The following is a 27,150-nucleotide window of genomic DNA, read 5'->3' on the forward strand; positions in this document are numbered from 1 at the left end:
CGAATTTCATGAACCAAGGCCACTGCCTGTCGTAAAAACCTCAGTTCACCTAGGTCCTTTCCTGAGGAACCATATTAATCTCCTGATTCAAGAGGCACCTTGGCCAGGACAGAGGACAGAGGGGAAACGTAACTTCTGGGTAGGGCAATGCCACATGGAGTTTAGAGGTTGTGATTTACACTACAGTACAAGAAGATGGCAGGGTCACTAATACTTAGAGCTGGAAAGAGCCTTGGCTGGACGACACTCCTGGAGCATCTTTACTAATGCAGCTTAATGGCGGTTGCCCAGATGTCGTTGCTGGGGAGCGGGGGAAGAACCCATCCTTGGGGAATGGGGTTGCCTTTGGGATGATCAGATGGCACCAGGTACTGATCCCAATCATGTCTTATCTGGATGAGCGCTGGCAGCGAGTGCTTAGCCTGGAGGTAATACTGCCGGAAAGGCTGCAAGAGGTGAGCAAGTGGGAACTCATCTGGATCCCCAAATAACTTGGACTCAATTTCACGCTTCTGTAGTAAAAATTTCTCTTTTTCTTTCCTCTGTTTCTTCTCTAATTCTCTTTTCCTCTCTTCCTCTTGTTCTCCTTCCAACATAACTCTGAGGGCTCTCTCTTCAGCTTCATATAATTCAGAGCGTTTTTTAATGAGTTTTCTCAGTCGCTGAAGGTGATGCTCAAAGGTCTCATCTGCTGAGGCTGGAGGAGAGACCCCTTTCCTTGCTGCAGCCTCTTTCCTGAGTTTCCTCAATTTCTCCAAGGCCCGAAGAATGTCCACCATTCTTTTGGTGTCTGCTTGTTTTTTCCTCACTTCAGATAGGACACCAGCAGCAGCAGCAGCTTTAAGTTCCTGCTCCCGCTTCTTCTCCTCCACCTCCTGCACGCACTTGACCCTCCAGCGGTCAATCTGCTGCTCGCGCTCCGCTGCCCGCGTGGCCTCCCCCTCCAGCTCGGCCTCGCGTTCCCGGGCCCTCTCGCGAAGCCGCAGCCGGCGGCGCCGGACCCTCTCCAGCCTGCGCCGCGCCTCGCCCACATAGGCTGCCTGGGTCAGGAGCTGAAGTCGCTCGGCCAGCTCGGCGCGTAGCGGCTGTGCCTCCGCATGCAGCTGTGCCCAGGCCACGCCGTCAGCCTCGGCCTCGCGCAGCGCATGGCCCAGGTCGCGCAGCCGCCGCACCAGGCGCAGGGACCCGCGCAACCGGGCCCGCACCTCGCCCAGGTTGGGGCCGGCGGGCGCGCGCGGAGGCACCGGGCAGCCGGCCCGCCGCGGGGTTCCGAACACCGCCTCTAGCCACTGCCGGTCGCGCAGGCGCTGCAGGGCCGCGTCCCCAAGCACGTCGTACGGCGGCGGTGCTTCAGGCCAGCGCGGGCTCCAGGGCGGCCCCGGGCCTGGAGGCGGCGGCCGCGGGCGCTCACCGGCGTCGTTCCCTAGGAAGGGCCGGCACTGGGGCGGCGGGGGTATAATGACAATTTTTAAAAACGTTTTATTTGAAACTACTTTTAGACTTATAGAAAAGTTGCAAAAATAGTGCAGGGAGTTTATCCCTCATCCAGCCTTGTCCAATGTTAACATCTTAGGTAACCATCATACGAGTACTAGAACAAGGTAATTATTTTTGTCTTAGTAGCATTAACCAAACTAACTACCTCATTTAAACTTCATAATTTTTTCCACTATTATCCTTTCTAAAGATCCTAATCAGTGTCCCACATTGCGTTTAGTTGTTATTTCTCCCTGGACTCCTACAATCTACAATAGTTCCTCAGTCTTTCCTGCTTTTTCAATACACCGTCAGCCCTGAAGAGTATTGATCAGTTATTTTGCTGAATGTCCATCACTTTAGGCCTATCTGGTATCTTCTCGTTACTGGACTGAGGTCATAGTTCCTTGAAAAGAGAACCACAAAGGGTCTTCCTTGGTGGCACAGTGGTTAAGAATCCGCCTGCCAATGCAGGGGACACGGGTTCGAGCCCTGGTCCAGGAAGATCCCACATGCCACGGAGAAGTTAAACCTGCGTGCCACTACTGGGCCTGCGCTCTAGAGCCCACGATCCACAACTACTGAAGCCCGTGTGCCTAGAGCCCGTGCTCTGCAACAAGAGAAGCCACCGCAATGAGAAGTCCATGCACCGCAACAAAGAGTAGCCCCCGCTCCCTGCAACTAGGGAGAAGTCCGCGTGCAGCAACGAACACCCAACGCAGCCAAAAATAAAATAATTTATTTTTTTAAAAAAAGGAGAACCACAGAAATGGTGCCATTTCTTTCAACAGTGCACCAATATCACAGGGTTCCTGATTTCAATGCATCTTACTACTGGCAACAATGACCTTGATCACCTGGTCAAAATGATCTCTGCTGGGCATTTCCACTGTAAAGTTACTATGATTTCTCCTGTAGTCAACAAATATCTTGCAGGGAGATAATTTGAGACAGTGCAAATATGTTCTCTCCTCAGATGCACTGATTGTATCACCCATTAGTAGATTAAGTATGCAGTAATCACCACTGTGATATATGCCTAATAGTGGCTTCCATTTCCCTTTTTTAAATACTTATTAATTGCAATTCCACTATGAGGAGGAGCTGTCGTGTCTCTTCCATCTACATATTTAATTATTTATATTGTTATGGACTCAGGAATTTTTTTTATTCTTTGGGTTATAATCCAATATTAGCATTATTTATTTTGTTGCTCAAAGCTTTGGCCATTAAGAGGTCCTTCTCCTAATGTTGTCTTCTTTCAACAATGCTCTCTTCCCTGTATCTTTTGAGAATATTCTTTTTTTTTTTCTGGTTCTACAAGATGTTCCAAGCTCATTTTGATTTTTTCCATCTCAGCCCTGAAAGAACCACCTTTCCAAGGATGCTTGGTTCCTTTTATAGAAGAATGATGCTTAAGAAACCAAGATCTTGTCTCTAGGTATGCTGATTACTACTGGAATCTCATTGTTTCTAGGCTCTCTCAGCAGCCAGGACTGGGAAATATTTGTGTATTAATCCATGTATACACACATATCTATTTTTATATCTGTGTGTGTGTGTATGTGTGTGTCTGTAATGAGTTTATACTAATACCTCAGATTCCAATTTAACACCATAGGAATCTTTTTAATCTCCCCAGTTTATTTAATTGTAATTTCTTTCTCCAATTGTAAGAAATCTTAGTTTTATTGTTAACAACTTATTTACTTATTTGTTCAATTCTAGTATTCACATAAATTAGTTTCAGAATGTCTTATCAATGCCTCTATGAGAAACATATTTACTGACTACATAACATTTGTGCACAGTTCTTTTCATTTTTATCCTTTTAGCATCCAGTCAAGTTATTGTTTTCTAAGGTTATTTGGGTTAGTTCTTTCCCCCTTACCTTCAGTATAGTTATGTTATTGATTTTTATTACCAGTAGTTTCATTTGTTAGTGTTTGTATCTCATGTTGGGTTTCTCCCACATCCTGATTGGTTTTAAATATTCATTTATTAATGGCAGCATTTCTTAACCAAGTATTTATTTCTATTGATTAATGCTTTACCAACAGACATCATCATACACACAGTAGATGACCTCATAATATCCATATCAGCTGGCCGTGATCATAAGGATGTGCCAAAAATATGCATCCAGATATTTAAATTAGAAAAATCTGTTTGTCTTGTGCATTCCAGGGGTACTTTGTTTATTCAGGTGAATGCCTCATGTTTATTCACTTTTTTCACATACTAATTCACATACAACGGCTAAAATGTTTTACATTGCTGCACATACCAGAGCTCAATCTGATCTTATGCACTGGGCTTAATTCTTGAAGGCAAGAAATTTAATGTCTCCATATGGCCATTAAAACCAGCTGAGGAACTACTATTTGTCATGATGTTGATGATGGGTCCTTTACTGCTTGTGTTTTTTTTTTATTATTATTGTTGCCAAGTAACTGAAAAACTCATGCAGCAATGCTGAGGATAAGACCTTTCCCTATTAAGAAGAAAAAGATGACAGCCTGCTGTGTGAACAATAGGGAAACTACCCTTATCATTCCCAGCACAAACACTTCATCAGTAGGGGTGCATCTTTACAAAAAAAAACTCTTTTAAATTTTTCTGTAAAATATTCTGTTCCTGTTCACTGACATGAAACTTTTAGAGCTTTTAAAGAAAAAATAATATGTTAACTGGCAGGAAAAAAAAGGAGATAAAAATCCAGAAAATGTATTACACATCTGTCTTTACCAAATAGTTGGTATCTTAAAACTTCACATTAGGAGAGATAGAAGCAGTTATTATTATCACATGGCATCTTGCCCCACTTAATTCCAGCAGAATAAGCCGCCTCCCACTGTGCTGTAGAGAAGGATAGTCTCAAGTCAGATCAAGGGCCAAGCTGTGATTATTGTGAAAAGAAGAGAAGAGGATTGCATACTCTTTTTTTAGCTATCTATCCTCTCAAGATATAATTTCCCATTTGAAATATTTCTACATGAATGTCAAAAAAGTATCAGATGGTAAAACAGTATCAATAGCTCAACTTTGTGAAAAATAGCCTTTGAAAATGGAGGTCCATGGAAACACAGTTACTAAGCTCTTTCAAACCAAATCTTCTTAGCATTCCACAGTGATTCCTTCAAGAATAAAATTACAGACTTAAACTCTCATCTGACATTTAATCCCTTTTTTATAAATAAGAATTAATTTTTTTCATATAACATGGAAATGTAGAAAATTTATGCTTTTAGATTTATCTTCATGACTTGGATATTATTAAAAGTTAGAGATTAATCTTGCTCTATCCTCGAATGGACAATATGATGCATATGTTTAACTGTATTATAAACAAGAATACTATAGGAATTTAATATGTATAGCAAAATTGATGTGTGCCTCTTTAAAGCAGATATTCACCTTTAAATGTTCCCATGTGCTAAAAAATACTGACATCTTTATTCATACAGCCTTTCCCAGGAATAACTAAAATTCTCCCTTTTCCATGCCCTCTAAAGAGGCAGTTGAATACCATGTGCTGGTTTATTATCAAACAAATGAACAAATATATGATACTGTATTTCGAAAAGTAACCCAAACTACTTATTGTACATATGATGAATAGAAATTAATTCTCCCCTCCTTCTGGGTATCTAAGTACATATTCTTTTACATAAATCACATATTAAAATATACAAGATAAAAATCTTTGAAAAGTTCTAACCTCAAATAAACAAAAATTAATAAATCCAGTATATATATATATATATATATATATATATATATATATATATTTTTTTTTTTTTTTTTTTTTTTTTTTTTTTTTGGCCACTCCGTGTGGCATGCGGGATCATACTTCTCGGACCAGAGATTGAATCCACATCCCCTACAGTGCAAACACAGTCTTAACCACTGGACTGCCAGGGAAGTCCCAAAAATAAATCCTGTATTAAGACCAGTAACAAAACATATTCAAGTCACGTGATCAATGACAGAATAAATGAGCTTATATTCATCTGTGATCCAATATTTCATTTCTCCAACCCAATTTTCAAACCAAGAACTGGAATTTTTTAAAGCACTTTATTGTGGTATGACTGACATACAAAAAACTGTGCACTTTTAATGTATACAACTTGATGAATGTAGAGGTAAGAATATATCAATGAAACCATCACCATGATTTATGCCATAAAGCTATCCATGACCTCCAAAAGTTTCCTACTGCCTTTTTATTTATAATAATTATTATTTTGTGATAAAATGCTTAATATAAGATTTACCCTCTTAACACACTTATAAGTATACAGTACAGCATTATTAACTATGCTGTACAGTAGATCTCTAGGTCTTATTCATCTTACATAAACAAAACTTTGTGCCCTCTAATATCTCCCAGTTTCCTTCTCCCTCCAGGCCCTGGCAAACATCATTCTTTTCTCTGCTTCTATGAGTTTGACTATTTTAGATTGCTCTTATAAGTAGTATCGTGTAGTATTTGTTCTTCTATGTCTGGCTTATTTAACTTAGCATAATGTCCTCCAGATCCATCCATGTTGTCACAAATGGCAGGATTTCCTTCCTTTTTAAACTTGAATAGTATACCATTTTATGTGTATACTTTATGTGTACATTTCTTCAAACCAAACTTGAAAACAGATTCTCCCTCACTAAAGAATAAGGATATCTGTTAGACCCTTTAAAATTGGGGGGGGGGGGGTGCTTCAAGATGGTGGACGAGTAAAACATGGAGATCACCCTTCTCCGCACAAATACATCAAAAATACATCTATGTGCGGAACAACTCCTAAAGAATACCTACTGAATGCTGGCAGAAGACCTCAGACCTCCCAAAAGGCAAGAAACTCCCCACGTACCTGGGTAGGGCAAAAGAAAAAAGGAAAAACAGAGACAAAAGAATAGGAATGGGATCTGCGCCTCTGAGAGGGAGCTGTGAAGGAGGAAAAGTTTCCACACACTAGGAAGCCCCTTCACTGGCGGAAACGGGGGTTGGGTGGGTGGGAAGCTTTGAAGCCATGGAGGAGAGCGCAGCAACAGGGGTGCAGAGAGGGCAAAGCAGAGAGATTCCCGCACAGAGGATCCGTGCCGACCAGCACTCACCAGCCCCAGAGGCTTGTCTGCTCACCCGCAGGGACGGGCGGGGGCTGGGAGCTGAGGCTCGGGCTTCGGAGGTCAGATCCCAGGGAGAGGACTGGGGTTGGCTGTATGAACACAGCCTGAAGGGGGCTAGTGCACCACAGCTAGCCGGGAGGGAGTCCGGGAAAAGTTTGGAGCTGCCGAAGAGGCAAGAGACCATTGTTTCAGGGTGCACGAGGAGAGGGGATTCAGAGCACCGCCTAAAAGAGCTTCAGAGATGGGTGCGAGTCACGGCTATCAGCGTGGACACCAGAGGCAGGCATGAAATGCTAAGGCTGCTGCTGCTGCCACCAAGAAGCCTGTGTGCAAGCACAGGTCACTATCCACACCTCCCCTCCCGGAGCCTGTGCAGCCGACCACTGCCAGGTCCCGTGATCCAGGGACAACTTCTCCGGGAGAACACATGGCACTCCCCAGGCTGTTGCAGCATTAAGCTGGCCTCTGCCGCCGCAGGCTCGCCCCGCATCCTCACCCTTCCTTCTCCATGGCCTGAGTGAGCCAGCGCCCCCTAATCAGCTGCTACTTTAACCCCCTCCTGTCTGGGCAGTGAATAGACGCCCTCAGGAGACCTACACACAGAGGCAGGGCCAAAACCAAAGCAGAACCACAGGAGCTGTGCAGAAAAAGAAGAGAAAGGGAAATTTCTCCCAGCAGCCTCAGGAGCAGTGGATTAAATCCCCACAGTCAACTTGATGTACCCTGCATCTGTGGAATACCTGAATAGACAATGAATCATACCAAAATTCAGGAAGTGGACTTTGGGAGCAAATGTAGACTTGGGGTTTGCTATCTGTGACTGACCTGTTTCTGATTTTTATGTTTACCATAGTATAGATTTTAGTACTTGATATCTTTGGTGGATTTGTTTATTGGTTTGGTTGCTCTCTTTTATTTTTATTACTTAAAAAAGTTTTTTTATTTTAATGATTTTTTAATTTTAATTATTTTACTTTATTTTATATTTTTATTTTTTAAAATTTATTTTCTTTCTTTTTTTCTACCTCTTCTTCTGAGCCATGTGGCTGAGAGGGTCTTAGTGTTCTGGGCTGGTGTCAGGCCTGAGCCTCTGATGTGGGAGAGCCGAGTTCAGGACATTGGACCACCAGAGACCTCCTGACCCCATGTAATACCAATAGGCAAGAGCTCTCCCAAGATCTCCATCTCAAAGCTAAGACCCAGCTCCACTCAACAGCCAGCAAGCTCTAGTGCTAGACACCCCATGCCAATCAACTCACAAGACAAGAACACAACCCCACCCATTGGCAGATGGGATGCCTAAAATCATACTAAGTTCACAGACACTCCAAAACACACCACTGTCTTTCTGGTGGGCCCTGCCCAGCAGAAAGACAAGATCCAGCCCTACCCACCAGAACATAGGCACTGGTCCCATCCAACAGGAAGCCTACACAAGTTCCTGAACCAACTTTACCCACTGGGGGCAGACACTAAAAACAATGGGAACTACGAACCTGTAGACTGTGAAAAGGAGACCCTAAACACAGTAAGTTAAGCAAAATGAGAAGACAGAGGAATATGCAGCAGATTGAAGAGCAAGATAAAAACCCACCAGACCAAACAAATGAAGAGGAAATAGGCAGTCTACCTGAAAAATAATTCAGAGTAATGACAGTAAAGATGATCCAAAATCTTGGAAATAGAATGGAGAAAATTCAAGAAACTTTTAAAAAAGACCTAGAAGAACTAAAGAGCAATCAAACAATGATGGACAGCACAATAAATGAAATTAAAAATTCTCTAGAAGGAATCAATAGCAGAATAAATGAGCCAGAAGAACGGATAAGTGACTTGGAAGATAAAATAGTGGAAATAACTACAGCAGAGCAGAATAAAGCAAAAAGAATGAAAAGAATTGAGGACAGTCTCAGAGACATCTGGGACAACATTGAACATACCAACATTCAAATTACAGAGGTCCCAGAAGAAGAAGAGAAAAAAAGGGTCTGGGAAAATATTTGAAGAAATTATAGTTGAAAACTCCCCTAACATGGTAAAGGAAATAGTCAATCAAGTCCAGGAAACACAGAGAGTCCCATACAGGATAAATACAAGGAGAAACACGCCAACACCTATGTTAATTAAAATTTCTAAAACTAAATACAAAGAAAAAATATTCAGAGCAGAAAGGGAAAAGCAACAAATAACACACAAGAGAATGCACATAAGGTTAACAGCTGATCTTTCAGCAGAAACTCTGCAAGCCAGAAGGGAGTGGCAGGACATATTTAAAGTGATGCAAGGGAAAAACCTACAACCAAGATTACTCTACCCAGCAAGGATCTCATTCAGCTTTGATGGAGAAATTAAAACCTTTTCAGACAAGCAAAAGTTAAGAGAATTCAGCACTACCAAACCAGCTCTACAACAAATGCTAAAGGAACTTCTCAGGTAGAAGCCACAAGAGAAGGAAAAGACCTACAATAACAAACCCAAAACAGTTAAGAAAGTGGTAATAGGAACATACATATTGATAATTACCTTAAATGTAAGTGGATTAAATGCTCCAACCGAAAGACATTGACTGGCTGAATGTATACAAAAACAAGACCTGTACATATGCTGTCTACAAGAAACGCACTTCAGACCTAGGGAAACATACAGACTGAAAGTGAGGGGATGGAAAAAGATATTCCATGCAAATGGAAATCAAAAGAAAGCTGGAGTAGCAATTATCATATCAGACAAAATAGACGTTAAAATAAAGACTATTACAAGAGACAAAGGAGGATACTACATAACGATCAAGGGATCAATCCAAGAAGAAGATATAACAATTGTAAATATTTATGCACCCAACATAGGAGCACCTCAATACATAAGGCAAATGCTAACAGCCATAAAAGGGGAAATCGACAGTAACACAATCATAGTAGGGGACTTTAAAACCCCACTTTCACCAATGGACAGATCATCCAAAACGAAAATAAATAAGGAAACATAAGCTTTAAATGACACATTAAACAAGATGGACTTAATTGATATTTATAGGACATTCCATCCAAAAACAACAGAATACACTTTCTTCTTAAATGCTTATGGAACATTCTCCAGAACAGATCATATCCTGGGACACAAATCAGGCCTTGGTAAATTTAAGAAAATTGAAATCGTATCAAGTATCTTTTCCAACCACAATGCTATGAGACTAGATATCAATTACAGGGAAAAAACTGTAAAAAATACAAACACATGGAGGATAAACAATGTGCTGCTAAATATCTAAGAGATCACTGAAGAACTCAGAGAGGAAATAAAAAAATACCTAGAAACAAATGACAATGAAAACACGATCACCCAAAACCCATGGGATTCAGTAAAAGCAGTTCTAAGAGGGAAGTTTATAGCAATACAATCCTACCTCAGGACACAAGAGAATTCTCAAATAAACAACCTAACCTTACACCTAAAGCAATTAGAGAAAGAAGAACAAAAAAACCCCAAAGTTAGCAGAAGGAACAAAATCACAAAGATCAGATCAGAAATAAATGAAAAAGAAATGAAGGAAACCATAGCAAAGATCAATAAAACTAAAAGCTGCTTCTTTGAGAAGATAAAGAACAGTGATAAACTATTAGCCAGACTCATCAAGAAAAATGGGAGAAGACTCAAATCAACAGAATTAGAAATGAAAAAGGAGAAGTAACAACTGACATTGTAGAAATACAAAGGAACATGAGAGATTACTATAAGCAACTATATGCCAATAAAATGGACAACCTGGAAGAAATGGACAAACGCTTAGAAAGGCACAACCTTCTGAGACTGAACCAGGAAGAAATAGAAAATATAAACAGACCAATCACAAGCACTGAACTTGAGACTGTGATTAAAAATCTTCCAGCAGCTCTCTTAGGCTCCAGCGGCCGCCTTGAGTGCCGCCACCCGCAGTCTCTCCCACGAAGTTGCCTGTGTCTGCCGCTTCCAGCACGCTCTGCTCACCTCCTGCACCACTGTGAAGAGTAACCGATCATTTGCTCAGGCAGAAGCACTTATCAGCGTCCAAAGAAGTCCAGACAACCTTATACAGGTTCCATGTCACAAGGAATTGAGATCCCTACAAAAACCAGTGCTTACTGACCAGATTTATGCCCAGGAGTGGGATTGCTGGATCATATGCTTTCCCAGCACCACTTCCTGAAGAGACTGTCTTTTCTCCATTCTGTGTTCTTGCATCCTTTATCAAAGATTAATTGAGAAGATGGAGGAAGAGTAAGACGCGGAGATCACCTTCCTCTCCACAGATACACCAGAAATACATCTACACGTGGAACAACTCCTGCAGAACACCTACTGAAGGCTGGCAGAAGACCTCAGACCTCCCAAAAGGCAAGAAACTCCCCACGTACCTGGGTAGGGCAAAAGGAAAAAAGAATAAACAGAGACAAAAGAATAGGGACGGCACCTGCACCAGTGGGAGGGAGCTGTGAAGGAGGAAAAGTTTCCACACACTAGGAAGCCCCTTCGCGGGCGGAGACTGCGGGAGGCGGAGGGGGGAGCTTCGAAGCCGCGGAGGAGTGCACAGCAACGGTTGCGGAGGGCAAAGCGGGGAGATTCCCGCACAGAGGATCGGTGCCGACCGGCACTCACCAGCCCGAGAGGCTTGTCTGCTCACCCGCCGGGACGGGCGGGGCTGCGAGCTGAGGCTCTGAGGCTAGGGTTTCGGTTTCGGACGGAGCGCAGGGAGAGGACTGGGGTTGGCGGCTTGAACATAGCCTGAAGGGGTTAGTGCACCACAGCTAGCCGGGAGGGAGTCCGGGGAAAAGCCGGCACCTGCCGAAGAGGCAAGAGACTTTTTCTTCCCTCTTTGTTTCCTGGTGCGTGAGGAGAGGGGTTTAAGAACGCTGCTTAAAGGAACTCCAGAGACGGGCGCGAGCCGCGGCTAAAAGCGCGAACCCCAGTGACGGGCACGAGCCGCGGCTGAAAGCGCGGACCCCAGAGACGGGCGCGAGCCGTGGCTGAAAGCTCGGACCCCAGAGACGGGCGCGAGCCGCGGCTGAAAGCGCGGACCCCAGAGACGGGCGCGAGCCGCGGCTGAGGGCGCGGACCCCCAGAGACGGGCGCGAGCCGCGGCTGAGGGCGCTGACTCCAGAGACGGGCGCAAGCCGCGGCTGGAGGCGCGGACCCCAAGGCGGGCGGGAGACGTTGGGGCTGCTGCTGCCGCCACCAAGGGGCCTGTGCGCGAGCGCAGGTCGCTCTCCACTCCCCTCTTCCGCGGAGCCTGTGCAGCCCGCCACTGCCGGGTTCCCGGGATCCGGAGACGACTTCCCCGGGAGAGCGCACGGCGGGCCTCGGGCTGGTGCAGAGTCACGCCGGACTTTGCCGCCGCAGGCCCGCCCCGCATTCCGTGCCCCTCCCTCCCCGCCGGCCGGAGTGCGCCAGAGCCCCCGAATCAGCGGCTCCTTTAACCCCGTCCTGTCTGAGCAAAAAACAGACGCCCTCCAGCGACCTACACGCAGAGGCAGGGCCAAATCCAAAGCTGAGCCCCTGGGAGCTGTGAGAACAAAGAAGAGAAAGGGAAATCTCTCCCAGCAGCCTCAGAAGCAGCGGATTAAAGCTCCACAATCAACTTGATGTACCCTGCATCTGTGGAAAACATGAATAGACAGCCAATCATCCCAAATTAAGGAGGTGGACTTTGGGAGCAAGATCTATGATTTTTCTCCCTATTCCTCTTTTTGTGAATGTGTATGTGTATGCTTCTGTGTGAGATCTTGTCTGTATAGTCTTGCTTCCACCATTTGTCCTAGGTTCTATCCGTCCATGGTTTTTTCTTAAAATTTTTTTTCTTAATAATCAATTTTAATTTTAAGAACGTTATTATACTTTACCTTCGTCCTTTCTTTCTTTCTTTCTTTCCTTCCTTCCTTCCCTCCTTTAGACAACGAATCATCCCAAATTGAGGAGGTGGTCTCTGACAGCAAGATTTATGATTTTTCCCCCTTTACCTCTTTTTGTGAGGGTGTATGTGTATGCTTCTGTGTAAGACTTTGTCTGTACAGCTTTGCTTCCAACATTTGTCCTAAGGTTCTATCCGTCCTTTTTTTTTTTTTTTCTAATTAAGAATTTTTTAATTCAATAACTTTATTATACTTTATTTTATTTTTACTGTATCTTCTTTCTTTTTGTTTTTCCTTCTTTCCCTCCTTCCTTCCTCCCTCCCTCCCTCCCTCCTTTCGTTCCTTCTTGCCTTCTTTCCTTCTTTGCTTCTTTCTTTCTTTCTTCCTTCCTTCCTTCCTTCCTTCCCTCCTTCCTTCCCTCCTTTCCTTCTTTCTTTCCTCATACGTCTACTAATTCCCTCTACTTTTTCTCCCTTTTATTCTGAGCCGTGTGGATGAAAGGCTCTTGGTGCTCCAGCCAGGAGGCAGGGCTCTCCCTCTGAGGTAGGAGAGCCAACTTCAAGACACTGGTTCACAAGAGACCTCCCAGCTCCAGATAATATCAAACGGCGAAAATCTCCCAGAGACCTCCATCTTAACACCAGCACCCAGCTTCACTCAACGACCAGCAAGCCACAGTGCTGGACAACCTGTGCCAAACAATTAGCAAAACAGGAACACAACCCCACCCATTAGCAGAGAGGCTGCCTAAAATCATAATAAGGCCACAGACACCCCAAAACACACCACCAGACGTGAACCTGCCCACTAGAGAGACAAGATCCAGCCTCTTCCACCACAACACAGGCACTAGTCCCCTCCACCAGGAAGCCTACACAACCCACTGAACAAACCTTAGCCACTGGAGACAGACATCAAAAACAGGAGGAACTACGAACCTGCAGCCTGCAAAAAGGAGACCCCAAACACAGAAAGATAAGCAAAATGAGAAAACAGAAAAACACACAGCAGATAAAGGAGCAAGATAAAAATGCACCAGACCTAACAAATGAAGAGGAAATAGGCAGTCTACCTGAAAAAGAATTCAGAATAATGATAGTAAGGTTGATCCGAAATCTTGGAGATAGAATGGACAATAGAATGGACAAAATGCAAGAATCAGTTAACAAGGACCTAGAAGAACTAAAGATGAAACAAGCAATGATGAACAACACAATAAATGAAATTAAAAATACTCTAGATGGGATCAATAGCAGAATAACTGAGGCAGAAGAACGGATAAGTGACCTGGAAGATAAAATAGTGGAAATAACTACTGCAGAGCAGAATAAAGAAAAAAGAATGAAAAGAACTGAGGACAGTCTCAGAGACCTCTGGGACAACATTAAACGCACCAACATTCGAATTATAGGGGTTCCAGAAGAAGAAGAGAAAAAGAAAGGGACTGAGAAAATATTTGAAGAGATTATAGTTGAAAACTTCCCTAATATGGGAAAGGAAATAGTTAATCAAGTCCAGGAAGCACAGAGAGTCCCATACAGGATAAATACAAGGAGAAATACGCCAAGACACATATTAATCAAACTGTCAAAAATTAAATACAAAGAAAGCATATTAAAAGCAGCAAGGGAAAAACAACAAATAACACATAAGGGAATCCCCATAAGGTTAACAGCTGATCTTTCAGCAGAAACCCTACAAGCCAGAAGGGAGTGGCAGGACATACTGAAAGTGATGAAGGAGAAAAACCTGCAACCAAGACTACTCTACCCAGCAAGGATCTCATTCAGATTTGATGGAGAAATTAAAACCTTTACAGACAAGCAAAAGCTGAGAGAGTTCAGCACCACCAAACCAGCTTTACAACAAATGCTAAAGGATCTTCTCTAGGCAAGAAACACAAGAGAAGGAAAAGACCTATAATAACGAACCCAAAACAATATAGAAAATGGGAATAGGAACATACATATCGATAATTACCTTAAATGTAAATGGACTAAATGCTCCCACCAAAAGACACAGATTAGCTGAATGGATACAAAAACAAGACCCTTACATATGCTGTCTACAAGAGACCCACTTCAGACCTAGAGACACATACAGACTAAAAGTAAGGGGATGGAAAAAGATATTCCATGCAAATGGAAACCAAAAGAAAGCTGGAGTAGCAATTCTCATATCAGACAAAATAGACTTTAAAATAAGGACTATTAAAAGAGACAAAGAAGGACACTACATAATGATCAAGGGATCGATCCAAGAAGAAGATATAACAATTGTAAATATTTATGCACCCAACATAGGAGCACCTCAATACATAAGGCAAATACTAACAGCCATAAAAGGGGAAATTGACAGTAACACATTCATAGTAGGGGACTTAAACACCCCACTTTCACCCATGGACAGATCATCCAAAATGAAAATAAATAAGGAAACACAAGCTTTAAATGATACATTAAACAAGATGGACTTAATTGATATTTATAGGACACTCCATCCAAAAACAACAGAATACACATTTTTCTCAAGTGCTCACGGAACATTCTCCAGGATAGATCATATCTTGGGTCACAAATCAAGCCTTGGCAAATTTAAGAAAATTGAAATTGTATCAAGTATCTTTTCTGACCACAACGCCATGAGACTAGATATCAATTACAGGAAAAGATCTGTAAAAAATACAAACACATGGAGGCTAAACAATACACTACTTAATAATGAAGTGATCACTGAAGAAATCAAAGAGGAAATCAAAAAATACCTAGAAACAAATGACAATGGAGACACAACGACCCAAAACCTGTGGGATGCAGCAAAAGCAGTTCTAAGGGGGAAGTTTATAGCAATACAAGCCCACCTTAAGAAGCAGGAAACATCTAGAATAAACAACCTAACCTTGCACCTCAAGCAATTAGAGAAAGAAGAACAAAAAAACCCCAAAGCTAGCAGAAGGAAAGAAATCATAAAAATCAGATCAGAAATAAATGAAAAAGAAATGAAGGAAACAATAGCAAAGATCAATGAAACTAAAAGCTGGTTCTTTGAGAAGATAAACAAAATAGATAAACCACTAGCCAGACTTATCAAGAAAAAAAGGGAGAAGACTCAAATCAATAGAATTAGAAATGAAAAAGGAGAGGTAACAACTGACACTGCAGAAATAAAAGAGATCATGAGAGACTACTACAAGCAACTCTATGCCAATAAAATGGACAGTCTGGAAGAAATGGACAAATTCTTAGAAATGCACAACCTGCCAAGACTGAATCAGGAAGAAATAGAAAATATGAACAGACCAATCACAAGCACTGAAATTGAAACTGTGATTAAAAATCTTCCAACAAAGAAAAGCCCAGGACCAGATGGCTTCACAGGCGAATTCTATCAAACATTTAGAGAAGAGCTAACACCTATCCTTCTCAAACTCTTCCAAAATATAGCAGAGGGAGGAACACTCCCAAACTCATTCTACGAGGCCACCATCACCTTGATACCAAAACCAGGCAAGGATGTCACAAAGAAAGAAAACTACAGACCAATATCACTGATGAACATAGATGCAAAAATCCTCAACAAAATACTAGCAAACAGAATCCAACAGCACATTAAAAGGATCATACACCATGATCAGGTGGGGTTTGTTCCAGGAATGCAAGGATTCTTCAATATACGCAAATCTATCAATGTGATAAACCATATTAACAAACTGAAGGAGAAAAACCATATGATCATCTCAATAGATGCAGAGAAAGCTTTTGACAAAATTCAACACCCATTTATGATAAAAACCCTGCAGAAAGTAGGCATAGAGGGAACTTTCCTCAACATAATAAAGGCCATATACGACAAGCCCACAGCAAACATCATCCTCAATGGTGAAAAACTGAAAGCATTTCCACTAAGATCAGGAACAAGACAAGGGTGCCCACTCTCACCACTCTTATTCAACATAGTTTTGGAAGTTTTAGCCACAGCAATCAGAGAAGAGAAGGAAATAAAAGGAATACAAATCGGAAAAGAAGAAGTAAAGCTGTCACTGTTTGCAGATGACATGATCCTATACATAGAGAATCCTAAAGATGCTACCAGAAAACTACTAGAGCTAATCAATGAATTTGGTAAAGTAGCAGGATACAAAATTAATGCACAGAAATCTCTGGCATTCCTATATACTAATGATGAAAAATCTGAAAGTGAAATCAAGAAAACACTCCCATTTACCATTGCAACAAAAAGAATAAAATATCTAGGAATAAACCTACCTAAGGAGACAAAAGACCTGTATGCAGAAAACTATAAGACACTGATGAAAGAAATTAAAGATGATACAAATAGATGGAGACATATACCATGTTCTTGGATTGGAAGAATCAACATTGTGAAAATGACTCTACTACCCAAAGCAATCTATAGATTCAATGCAATCCCTATCAAACTACCACTGGCATTTTTCACAGAACTAGAACAAAAAATTTCGCAATTTGTATGGAAACACAAAAGACCCCGAATAGCCAAAGCAATCTTGAGAACAAAAAAAGGAACTGGAGGAATCAGGCTCCCTGACTTCAGACTATACTACAAAGCTACAGTTATCAAGACAGTATGGTACTGGCACAAAAACAGAAAGATAGATCAATGGAACAGGATAGAAAGCCCAGAGATAAACCCATGCACATATGGACACCTTATCTTTGATAAAGGTGGCAGGAATGTACAGTGGAAAAAGGACAGCCTCTTCAATAAATGGTGCTGGGAAAACTGGACAGGTACATGTAAAAGAATGAAATTAGAACACTCCCTAACACCATACACAAAAATAAGCTCAAAATGGATTAAAGACCTAAATATAAGGCCAGAAACTATCAAACTATTAGAGGAAAACATAGGCAGAACACTCTATGACATAAATCACAGCAAGATTCTTTCTGACCCACCCCCTAGAGTAATGGAAATAAAAACAAAAATAAACAAATGGGACCTAATGAAACTTCAAAGCTTTTGCACAGCAAAGGAAACCATAAACAAGACCAAAAGACAACCCTCAGAATGGGAGAAAATATTTGCAAATGAAGCAACTGACAAAGGATTAATCTCCAAAATTTACAAGCAGCTCATGCAGCTCAACAACAAAAAAACAAACAACCCAATCCAAAAATGGGCAGAAGACCTAAATAGACATTTCTCCAAAGAAGATATACAGACTGCCAACAAACACATGAAAGAATGCTCAACATCATTAATCATTAGAGAAATGCAAATCAAAACTACAATGAGATATCATCTCACACCAGTCAGAATGGCCATCATCAATAAATCTAGAAACAATAAATGCTGGAGAGGGTGTGGAGAAAAGGGAACCCTCTTGCACTGCTGGTGGGAATGTGAATTGGTTCAGCCACTATGGAGAACAGTATGGAGGTTCCTTAAAAAACTACAAATAGAACTACCATATGACCCAGCAATCCCACTACTGGGCATATACCCTGAGAAAACCAAAATTCAAAAAGAGTCATGTACCAAAATGTTCATCGCAGCTCTATTTACAATAGCCCGGAGATGGAAACAACCTAAGTGCCCATCATCGGATGAATGGATAAAGAAGATGTGGCACATATATACAATGGAATATTACTCAGCCGTAAAAAGAAACGAAATTGAGCTATTTGTAATGAGGTGGATAGACCTAGAGTCTGTCATACACAGTGAAGTAAGTCAGAACGAAAAAGACAAATACAGTATGCTAACACATATATATGGAATTTAAGAAAAAAAAAATGTCATGAAGAACCTAGGGGTAAGGCAGGAATAAAGACGCAGACCTCCTAGAGAACGGACTTGAGGTTATGGGGAGGGGGAAGGGTGAGCTGTGACGGGGCGAGAGAGAGTCATGGACATATACACACTAACAAACGTAGTAAGGTAGATAGCTAGAGGGAAGCAGCCGCATGGCACGGGGATATTGGCTCGGTGCTCTGTGACAGCCTGGAGGGGTGGGATAGGGAGGGTGGGAGGGAGGGAGACGCAAGAGGGAAGAGATATGGGAACATATGTATATGTATAACTGATTCACTTTGTTATAAAGCAGAAACTAACACACCATTGTAAAGTAATTATACCCCAATAAAGATGTTAAAAAAAAAAAAAAAAAATCTTCCAGCAAACAAAAGCCCAGGACCAGATGGCTTCACAGGCGAATTCTCTCACACATTTAGAGAAGAGCTTACACCTATCCTTCTCAAACTCATCCAAAATATAGCAGAGGGAGGAACGCTCCCAAACTCATTCTACGAGGCCACCATCACCCTGATACCAAAACCAGACAAAGATGTCCCAAAGAAAGAAAACTACAGGCCAATATCACTGACGAACATAGATGCAAAAATCCTCAACAAAATAAGAGCAAACAGAATCCAACAGCACATTAAAAGGATCATACACCATGATCAAGTGCAGTTTATCCCAGGAATGCAAGGATTCTTCAATATACGCAAATCAATCAACGTGATACACCATATTAACAAACTGAAAGATAAAAACCATATGATAATCTCAACAGACGCAGAAAAAGCTTTTGACAAAATTCAACATCCATTTATGATAAAAACTCTCTAGAAAGTAGGCATAGAGGGAACCTACCTCAACATAACAAAGGCCATATATGACAAACCCACAGCCAACATCATTCTCAATGGTGCAAAACTGAAACCATTTCCACTAAGATCAAGAACACGACAAGGTTGCCCGCTCTCACCACTATTATTCAACATAGTTTTGGAAGTTTTAGCCACAGCAGTCAGAGATGAGCAAGAAATAAAAGGAATCCAAATTGGAAAAGAAGAAGTAAAACTGTCACTGTTTGCCAATGACAATATACTATACATAGAAAATCCTAAAGATGCCACCAGAAAACTACTAGAACTAGTCAATGAATTTGGTAAGGTTGCAGGATGCAAAATTAATCACAGAAATCTCTGGCATTCCTATACACCAACAACGAAAAATCAGAAAGAGAAATTAAGGAAACACTCCCATTTACCATTGCAACAAAAAGAAGAAAATACCTAGGAATAAATCTGCCTAAGGAGACGAAAGGCTTGTAGTCAGAAAACTATAAAACACTGATGAAAGAAATGAAAGATGACATAAACAGATGGAGAAATATACCATGTTCTTGGATTGGAAGGATCGGTATTGTGAAAATGACTATACTACCCAAAGCAATCTACAGATTCAATGCAATCTCTATCAAACTACAATGGTGTTTTTCACAGAACTAGAACAAAAAATATCACAATTTGCATGGAAACACAAAGACCCTGAATAGCCAAAGCAATCTTGAGAAAGAAAAACGGAGCTGGAAGAATCAGGCTCCCTGACTTCAGACTATACTACAAAGCTACAGTAATCAAGACGGTCTGGTACTGGCACAAAAATAGAAATATAGATCACTGGAACAGGATGGAAAGCCCAGAGATAAACCCACGAACCTATGGTCACCTGATCTTTGATAAAGGAGGCAAGAATATACAATGCAGAAAAGACAGCCTCTTCAACAAGTGGTGCTGGGAAAACTGGACAGCTACATGTAAAAGAATGAAATTAGAACACTCCCTCATACCATATACAAAAATAAGCTCAAAATGGATTAAAGACCTAAATGTAAGGCCACACACAATAAAACTCTTAAAGGAAAACATAGGCAGAACACTCTATGACATAAATCACAGCAAGATCCTTTTTGACCCACCTCCTAGAGAAATGGAAATAAAAACAAAAATAAACAAATGGGACCTAATGAAATTTAAAAGCTTTGGCACAGCAAAGGAAACCATAAACAAGATGAAAAGAGAACCCTCAGAATGGGAGAAAATATTTGCAAATGAAGCAACTGACAAAGAATTAATGTCCAAAATATACAGGCAGCTCATGCAGCTCAACATCAAAGAAACAAGCCAATCCAAAAATGGGCAGAGACATTTCTCCAAAGAAGATATACAGATTGCCAACAAACACATGAAAGGATGCTCAAAATCAGTAAGTATTAGAGAAATGCAAGTCAAAACTGCAATGAGGTATCACCACACACCGGTCAGAATGGCCATCATCAAAAAATCTACAAACAATAAATGCTGGGAGGGTGTGCAGAAAAGGAAACCCTCTTACACTGTCGGTGGGAATGTAAATTGATACAGCCACTATGGAGAACAGTATGGAGATTTCTTAAAAAACTAAAAATAGAACTACCATATGACCCAGCAATCCCACTACTGGGCATATACCCTGAGAAAATCATAATTCAAAAAGAGACATGTACCACTATGCTTATTGCAGCACTTTTTACAATAGCCAGGAAATGGACGCTACCTAAATGTCCATTGATAGACAAATGGATAAAGATGTGGCACATATATACAATGGAATATTACTCAGCCATAAAAGGAATGAAACTGAGTTATTTGTAGTGAGGTGGATGGACCTAGAGTGTGTCATATAGAGTGAAGTAAGTCAGAAAGAGAGAAAACAAATACTGTATGCTAACACATATATATGGAATCTAAAAAAAGAAAAATAAATAGTTCTGATGAACCTAGAAGCAGGACAGGAATAAAGACGCAGATGTAGAGAATGGACTTGAGGACATGGGGAGGGGGAAGGGTAAGATGGGACGAAGAGAGTAGCATGGACATATAGACACTACCAAATGTAAAATAGATAGCTAGTGGGAAACAGCCACATAGCACAGGGAGATCAGCTTGGTGCTTTGTGACCACCTAGAGGGGTAGGATTGGGAGGGTGGGAGGGAGATGCAAGAGGGAGGAGATATGGGGATATATGTATACGTATAGCTGATTCACTTTGTTATACAGCAGAAACTAACACAACATTGTAAAGCAATTATAGCCCAATAAAGATGTAAAAAAAATAAAATTTTATAAATCATGTGCATTAACAATTTTTTTTTTCTTAAACCATATCTTGCCGTATCACTCAGTCTGAGAATCCACTATAGTGTATGCAAGCTTTTGTATGTATTGATGCATTGTACAGTTTTCCTTCATGGGAGGGATTCAGTGCCTGTCATTATATTTTTTTAAAGTGTTAATGATTCCAAGATAGTTGAAAACTTCTTTTCCAGTATCTATCACACTACTGGAATTTTAAGTTAAATTCTAAAATTTATTAATTTTATTTTTTTAATGGCTCTGCAAGCAGAAGTTGACTCATTTGTATATGGTTAGGAGAATTGATAAAGAGGCAGAAAGGGTCAATTCAAGTGTAAAGAAGCATTTGATTTTGGATATTAAAATATGAAATGAAAGAACGCAAATACTTTTATTGAGTTAAAATGATTAAGTTCCAAAAGAATATTGTCAGATATAATTGTCACCTGAGCTGATAAATAGATATAGCATATAGATTATTATGCGGGAATTTTCAAAATATTTATTAGTATTTCAAATGTTTAAAATTATATATATATATATGAATAGAATATATATAAGAATCAAGTATAAATATAGTAAGGTTGGGAACTAGTTATATATATGTATATATGCATATTTACACACACACCCCCAACATTTTGTATATTGATTTAAGATGTTTCTGGCAGCCAGTGAAAGAAAACACAACTTAAACTGACCTAAACAATAAAGAATTTTATTTGCCCATATAACTGGCAGTGAAATTGTAAGTTAGGTTTCAGGTTTGGCTTATGCCAATAACTTCTGCTTTATTTTATTGAAATAATCTTGACACTAGCCAACCCCCTTCTCCGTCTTTAGTCTGCTAGCAAGATAGCTGTAGCAGTTCTGGGCTCCACAACGGCATATAACAATTTGCAGAGGATAAGAAAGAACTCTGGTGTTCCGGCACTCGAAGAGACGTTTTTATCACCCCCCCCCCCATTACCCATTTATCTCATTTGCCCACTTCTGTCCAGTTTCTAGGAGGTAGTATGTGCTAATTAACTTAAGCCAATCAGACTCTCACACCAACGAGATTTGTAGGGTCAGATTCCTCTGAGGCACATGGAATGAGAGTACTAAATGTTTGACCTACATCAAGATTCTGTTAGGATTCAAAAGAGAGGAAAGGATGTTGTGAGAGCTTCAACAATGCCCACTACTGTTGAATACTGCTGCATATTTTACCAGATCAATAATATTTAACATTTTGATGGACGAGTATCTATAACGTGATAAAATTATATTTTACTTGCTGTTGCTGTTCTGTCATAGCTGTGGTGGTTCTAAATACATCTCATTCTATTACTATTTCATACCTTTAAAGACTGAAAAACCTCACTGAATCAAAAAAAGGAAATATTTAATTAGAAATAAAATGTATTCTGAATATTTCATGACTGTATTCTGTGCAGGGAATTCTTGATAATTTCCTGTATTATGAGAGATAATGTCAAGCTCAATTATTTTCGATCAGGCTAAATCTTTCTACATTAAAAGTGCTGAGATAAAAGCTCTTCAATTTACGGGTATTTTACTTAGAGCATAGGCCTCAGTCTTTGAAACATTTTAAGTGAAGTTCATTTTTCATTATGCATTAAAGTTCTACAAAGTTTCTCACATGGGACCTCAAATTTGGTTTGTCTTTAATGAGGCTGGCAGGTTTTTAAAAATGTGTCCGTTGTTCCTCTGTTTGTTCTCAACTACATTCCTCTCCTTTTTTCCATTTTATATCATTGGGGCTGACCCCAGGAGAAATATTTCTCCTAGATTCCTGGGTCAGCTGACTTCACCTGTAGTCTGCCAATGGGAGGCACTATCAGAAGGAGGGAGTATAATGGGTATTTCTCACTCTCTCTGCCTGCCAATGGGGCATTTTTGGCATCAGCTGCTTCTCCTCTGTGGCTTCAGTTCTTACAAGAATTGAATCCAACTTTAACCAGGAGGACCCCCTGGTTTCTGGGCTTCTCCTCCCTTCGTTCCTTTAGCAAAGGCACTGCAGCAGCTTTTGAGATTGCTAATCTCTGAGTTGCCTCATTATCTCCTATTAGGTTTTTCACCTATCACCTATGTAATCACTTCCAATATTAAATTCCCTCTGTCTTAAATATTCTGAAATATTTCTGTTTCCAGAATGGAACGTAACGTGTGCATACTTAAACACAGTTTTATTTAATTTACCTGTACTTAACCCTCTGTTATATGTTTTCTGCTTCCATGCTCCCACACTTGAAATTGCTCTGGCAACATCATTAGTGGCAAAAAATATTGCTAAATCCAATGGACAAATTTTAGATTTGGATATTTCTGCTTTGTTTGACACTTCTGACTATTTACTTTCTTAAACTATTTGTTTCCTTTATTTCTACAGTGCTAATCTTTATTATTTCTACCTCTCTGATCATCTTGCTTAATTTCTTTCATGACCTTCTAATCCCTTTCTCATTTTTTTTTAAAAAATGTTGTTTCCTTTCATCTCATTTTTATCCTCTACTTGGATGAACTTTCCTAATCTTAAAATATAAAGTACCATTTAAATGCTGATGATTCTCAAATCTATTTCTCCATCATTAACATATTAATGTACCTCAGAAGCATATTATTTGGTACTTGCTGATAATTTCCAAAAGTGAATTTATTACCTTCTAACTTTCTAGAAACACACACCAAACAAAGCAAGCACCCACAATAACTCTGCTCCTCTTCTATTGCTTATCTTGTAGATGTCACTATAATCCAACTGAACACTGAAGACAAAAATGTGGGCTCTATTATTGACCACCGTGTCTGCAATGAGTCTTGCCTCAGGTTATTCATGCCTATGTGTAGTCATCTTGCACGTATGCAACTAATAGGATATTGCCCAAATGACTGTGCTTGACTTCAAACACAAAAAGATTTGCAGCTTATACCTTTTCCTTTTTCTTGGATAACTGGTTGTTAGGGAAAGTGAGCTGCCATTTCATGAGGATACTCAAGCAACTCTATGTAGATATTTATTGGCAAGGAAATTAGTCCTCCTGCCATGAGCCAGCAAGGCACAGGCTTCCTGCCAACAGCCATGTGAGTGAGCTATCTTGAAAGCAGATCCTTCAGCACTAGCTGACATCATGACTGCAACCACATGAGAAGACCCAAGCCAGAACCATGTAGGTAAAGCTGCTCCAGATTCCTGACTCACAGAAACTGAAATAATAAATGTTATTGTTTCTAGCTGCTAAGTTTGGGGGTAATTTGTTGTGTGGCACTGAATAACCAATACAACTATTCTGTCTCTCCTTACTAATCATCAAGTTCTGTCAATGTCATTGCACAAATATTAATGAAATCCACTTTTCATCTTCAAATACTATTGTCCTAGTCAGGTCTTCATCAACTCTGGATTGGATTTAGCCCTCAAAATTATCTCTTCTCCTAGCACGATACTTTTCAAATCCATTCCCCATTCCACTTTCTAAGTGATTTACAGAGAATTCAAATTAACCATTCCACTTTTATGCAATAAAGATGTTAAAAAAACCAAAAAACTCCAGTGGTTCTTCTGCATTAATATGAAAGTAAAGTATTTGCCATGATGTAAAAAGTCTTAGGTAACCTGAAAGCTTTTATTTTCCTATCCAGTTTTATTTCTCACTACTTCTCAGAACTCACTTTGTACAATAGAAATAAATACTGGACTGTTTTTTGACCTTGACACACAGCAGCTACATACCTCTATGTCATTTCTCCTAAGTTTCCTCTTCTTATAAATCCTTCTATCATCTTCTTCCTGACCACTTCATTATCAACTTTTGAGACCTAACTCAAGAATCATTTCCTCCAGGTAAACTTCTATAACTCCTGGAGGTCCGATGAAATAAACTCCTTTTGTTAACCTATAGGACTATTTAAATCCCTCTATCATAGCACTTACCACGTCATAATAAAATTCTTTGAGCATCTGTTTCTCCTACTACTATGTGTGTGCAATGAACTGAATGCTTGTGTCTCCCTAAAATTCATATGTTGAAATCCTAACCCCGTAGGTAATGGTATTAGGTCGTGGGACCTTTGGGAGGTAATTAGGTCATGAGAGTGGGTCTCTCATGAGTGGGATTAGTGTACTTGTAACAGAGACCCCAGTGAGCTCTCTAGCTCTCTTTCCACCATGTGAGAATAAAAGGAGAAGTCAGGAGTCTGAAACCTCACCAGAACCCAACCATACTGGTACCATGATCTCAGACTTCCAAGAGTGTAAGAAATAAATGTATGTTGTTTAAGACACCCAATTTATATTTTTGTTATAGCAGACCAAACTGATGAAGACAGTGTGGAAGAACAAATCTTCACATTGATTTTGAATAGAAATCTACTGATTGCATATTTTATTTACTTGTAGTTTGCAAGTCTGCAAATGGAACAAAGAGACTCAGGGGATTGAGGTTTTCTGACTAGCAGAAGGAGTTATATGAGAGAGAGAGAGAGAGAGAGAGAGAGAGAGAGAGACTAGACAAATTTAGATAGAAATAGTGGTGGATCAAATTAGTACAAGGACAGTGGGTTATTTTATGTGCTAAGTGATCAATTTACATTTCTAAAAGAAATATTTAACAATATAAGTAAACAATATATCCTGCAACAAACATGATTTACAAGTTTACATGGATAAACTATTACATTTATAAATCTTGCTTCTTTTTACTACTTATTATGCATAAGAAGAGGTTCTTGTAACTCAGACAACAGATTATGCATAGTTTGATCTTAAATAGATTTTTCTTACATAGTCCTTTCTTTACAGTATTCTGAGTTAATCAGAATATGTTATCTAAAATTTACTTCCTTATTTTTAATGAGATATGTTGTACCAATTCCAGCATTTTAAGTCAAATAATAAATATAATTGTAATTCCCCTTTTCTTTAATTATAGGTGTAAAATAAAAACAGTTTATAATTGTTAATGTCCAAAATAGGAAACATCTGAATATCAGGGATTATGTCAATCATTTCTATACATTCAGTACGTAGATAATACCTAGCCTATATCAGATACTCCATAAATATTGTTTATATAAGAGTGAATTGGATCAAATGATGGATCAATGATATCACTAATATATTAACACATCATATATGGGATAATATGAGTAGATTATCATTTATTTAAGGCTTGAGTTTTGATCCAATTATCTGAGAAAATAATCATTAAAGACTAAAACATATTTTAATAAACTGTACACTGTAACTTAGATTTGCAACAAATTTTAATAATATTGATTAGGGTCACACACATGGTAGTTAGTGACATCAACTCTAGGAAGTGAGAGAATAAGTGTAACTGATCCCATGATACACTTTTCGGGGGTTGGGGAATGAAAGATATATGCAGGTGTAATGAGGTCATTAATTTAGGATGATGTCTAAAATATTAAGTAGGATTGTTGATCTGTTCATTTCCTATCAACCGTAATATCTTGCTATGATAATGAGAACATTATAGGTGTAGATGAAAGGGAAATAAAAGAAGCCTCCTACCGAGAGTGACAGTTGACAAGAATGGAGAAAGCAGAGATAACAACAACTATGTCAAAAAACATTACAATTGGGAGAATTCAGAGAGTAATTTAAACTCTGAAAAATTTAATAATGCCAGGGAATATTATTGATTTCTAGCACAATAAAATAAATCATTTTCATAATATTTTCTTCTGTC

At 39.9% G+C, this 27,150-nt stretch overlaps 1 pseudogene; it reads right to left on the reverse strand.

Moving 5' to 3' along the window:
• Window positions 1–263: 263 nt before the first annotated feature.
• The window catches only part of LOC132418237 (programmed cell death protein 7 pseudogene), a 44,164-nt pseudogene continuing 17,277 nt past the window's right edge, over window positions 264–27,150 (reverse strand).

Source organism: Delphinus delphis, chromosome X (assembly GCF_949987515.2).
Source record: "Delphinus delphis chromosome X, mDelDel1.2, whole genome shotgun sequence".
NCBI lineage: Eukaryota > Metazoa > Chordata > Mammalia > Artiodactyla > Delphinidae > Delphinus > Delphinus delphis.